The sequence below is a fragment of the Otolemur garnettii genome, unplaced genomic scaffold (genome assembly GCF_000181295.1).
Source record: "Otolemur garnettii isolate 467f Iridium unplaced genomic scaffold, OtoGar3 scaffold00041, whole genome shotgun sequence".
NCBI classification, from domain to species: domain Eukaryota; kingdom Metazoa; phylum Chordata; class Mammalia; order Primates; family Galagidae; genus Otolemur; species Otolemur garnettii.
In genome coordinates, this window is record NW_003852436.1 from 11,802,901 (window position 1) to 11,806,756 (window position 3,856).

Consider the following 3,856-nt stretch of genomic DNA (forward strand, 5'->3'; position numbering starts at 1 on the left):
AGAATTTCCTAAGCCTCATTGTCATCCTACTGAATCAAAACCTGAAAGGAGAAGAGAGGATGGGGAGAGGGAGACCTGGCAGTCAGGACTGTTTTTCAAGGACCTGTGATGATTCTGATATGATATTTAGTCTGATTGGGAACTGTTGTTTTGGATTAGGTCCCATTTATAGGAACTATAATTTAGATCAATATTTTTCTAAGAATGATGCTTTGGCCATCTGAGTGTGTCATATTGGTATAAGGATAGACTTATAGATCAATGGAATAGAACTGGGAGTCCTGAAATAAATAAACCTTTATATTTATGGCCAATTTCTACAAGGGAACCAAGGCTTTTTAATAGGGAAAGTCTTTTCAACAAGTGGTGCTGGAACAGCAGGGTATCCACATGAAGTTGTACCCCTACCTCACACCATACTGAAAAATTAATTCAGAATGGATTAATGACCTAAATGTAAGAACTAAAACTACAAAAAGCTCATAAGAAAACATAGACATAAATCTTAGTGACCTTGAATTAGGCAATGATTTCTTAGATTTGTGTATTATACCAAGTGCTCAAGAAACAAAAGAGAAATAGATAAACTGGACTTCGTCAAAACTGAATACTCTTGTGCATCAAAAGACACTCTCAAGAGAGTGGAAACACAACTTAAGGAATGGGGGAAAATAACTGCAAATCATATATCTGGTAAAAGATTAATATCTAGAACATATAAAGAATTCCTATAACTCAACAACAAAAACAACAAAATCAAACAACCCAGTTACAAAACAGGCAAAACACTTTAATAGACTTTTCTCCAAAGAAGAAATATGAACGGACAATAAACACATGAAAAGATGCTCAACATAACTAGTCATTATGGAAATGCAAATCAAAACTGCAAAGGGGCGTCACTTCCCACCTGGAGGGATAGCTGTAACTAAAGGGATAGACAATAAAAGGGTTGGTGAGTATGTGAGAAAATTGTTGAGGGGAGTGCAAATCGTTTCAGTTTGGGAAGTTAACGTTTCCTCAAAACATTAAACATTGAGTTACCACATGACCTAGCGGTTTTTACTCTCTTGGGTATCCACGTATTCCCAGGAGAACTGAGAGCATAAGATCATACAAAAACTACCACAAAATGTTCAGATCAGCATGATTCATAATACCCCCAAAGTAGAAACAACTTAAATGTCCATTACCTGATGAATGGATGAACAAAATGTGGTGGAATACTATTCAGTCATAAATAAAAATGAGGTACTGATACATGATACAGCATGGATGAACCTTAAAAACATTATGCTAACCAAAAGAAACAAGTCACAGAAGGCTACCTATTATGTGGTTCCATTTATTGAAAGTATTAAAAATAGACAAATCCACACAGAGCAGAGTAGTTTAGTGGTTGCCAAGGACCTGGAGGTGGGGAAAGAATAGGAAGACGATTGAGGAATTTGGGCTTCTTCTTCTTAGACAGCAGTGATGGTTGGACAAATTTGTGATTACACCAAAACTCATTGAATTGTACACTTAACATCACAAATTTTGATATGTGAATTATATTGCAGTTGTTAAAAATCAATTAATTCCTAAAGATTACTTAGGCACTTGCAGCCTGGGGATCTGTATTTGAAGCAAGTTCCCAAGATGATTCTTAAGGTACACTGAGATTGGAAAACCACAGCCCAAGCTCTCATTTATGTTGCTTTACATCCTCTGAAAATCTAAAGACTTTAAAATCTGTTTTTAAAAAAACAAAGCAAAACAAACAAGCAAGCAAAAAATAGACAATCCAGGACAGAGGAAGCGATCGTTCATCTAACAAATATTTAGCTGCTGCCTGTTGTGTAGCAGGAATCAGTCTGGGCCTAATGAGCTAGCAACAAACCCTAGCATTAGGAGTTTAGAGCCCAGGCAGGATGAAGACATGTAAATAAGTACAGTAGAACCTCCATAGGTGACCACTTCCCTACACTGACCAGCTCCTTAAGTTGACCTAATTTTCATAGACCAGACAGGCGCCATATGTCCATATCAGTACTACAACTTCCTTATGTTGTATCAAGGCCTACTTCCTTATGTTGACCACCTCCGCTGTTGCCAGTTTTTTACAGTCCCTTGGGTGGTCAACTTACAGAGGTTCTACTATAGATATAGTACAAAGAGACAACTATGGCAACTGCTTTAGTGGAGGTTTGTGCAGAGGGTGGCAGAGCTAACAAGAAGTCCCAAAGTCAGTCTACCGGAGCCAAAGGGAGGGGCAGTATTTGAATTGAGGCTCAAGATCTGGGCACGTAGGAGGCTGGAGGAGAGTATGAAAGAGGGACAAGAGGGCCTTCCGGGTAAAGGAACAAGGCACGGAGGTCTGGGAGAGCTTGGTGTATTGAAATAACTGCAAAAGGCTGAAACAAAAGGCTCAAGGAAGAAGAGACAGGGGGATAGCAGAGAGCTACATTTCATAGCGCATGGTGGAGCCACTGAAGAATTCAGAAAAATAGAATACCATTTCTGGTTTGGTAAGGTCAGTCTGCTGCCAGGGTAGGTATTGGGAGTGAGCCTGAGGGCTGGCAGGCTGGTGGGAAGAAGGCTTTATCTGAAATGCTGAAGGTCTAAAACAGGCAGTAGAAAGGAAAGGAAAGCAAGAGAGGGGTTGATTCTACGTCCATCTGGGGAGAGGAGCATATAGCCCCCAGAGACAGACTGGACACCATGCAGGCTATTCTGTAGCACCCCAGCTTCTGTGCCCTAGATCCTGAGTGTGAAAACCAACAACTCTTCAGACATTGCCTGGAGCACAGAAGCTGCTCCAGTTGAGAACCACTGGTCTAGATTAACTGAATCCTGCAATGGGATATGGTTCTATCTCCTTCAAGGCAAACAGCTCATGCTGGGAGCATTTGAGTGCCTCGAGGACGGGGACTGAGCTACAGATCTGCTCATGGGACCACTTTTGTGCAGTTTGTGAAGCAGAATCTGGTCTTTGACTCACTTTGATAGCGAGGCTCTTGAGGAACAGACGTAGCCCTTCCTTTCCTCTGACAACTGGCAAGTACATGAGCTACCAAACTAATTGTGAACAACAAGCCCGACTTCCGGCAGTTAGCGGCAGTTGTCAAAGGTGATTTGCTGCTTTCTGGCTGGACCAGCGATGCCATCTCTGAAACAGGAGATCACAAGAGTGTACTCACAGCCAAGGACAAGAGAGAGGGAAGATGCAATGGAGACTGTAGAATGCACAGAATTGGTTTCTTCTGGGTTTCTCAGATTGGCTTATAAGGGTTCTCACCCCAAACTTGTGGGCCTGCAGTGATCACAGAATGGCCTAAGCATAGCTCTGCCCAGCTTTGAGGCCAAGCAGATCTCCTCATCAGAGAGCTCCTTTTGGGAGCCACGGTGCCTAGGTAACAGTCACAGAATGTTGGAGAAGGAAAGACGCTCAGCTAGAGGTCTCCTGTCAGCATTCTCAACAGGGCTAAGCCCCACATCAGCTCCGCATCTGGAATCTGTCCATGCCTCTGCAACCTCACCACCACCATCCTGGTTCAAATCCCCACTGTCTCCTGCTTGGAATTCTACGATAGCCACCTCATTGGTACTCTAGTGTCTTTTTCCATCCCTTATCCCCTATTCTCCACGTGGCCTCAGAACAATTATTGGTAAGTAAATCTGTCTTGCCTTCCGCTGATGACATCCCTTCAGTGGGCTCCCATTCTAGTTAGAACAGCTCCACATCCACAGGCTTTATAAAGTCCTGCACAGGCTTTATAAAGTCTGGCCCTGAACCTTATCCAACCCCCTCTACTACAGCTACTGTGTCCTCCTTTTTGTTTCTGGGATATGCTTAGACCTTTCCCAGCAAAGA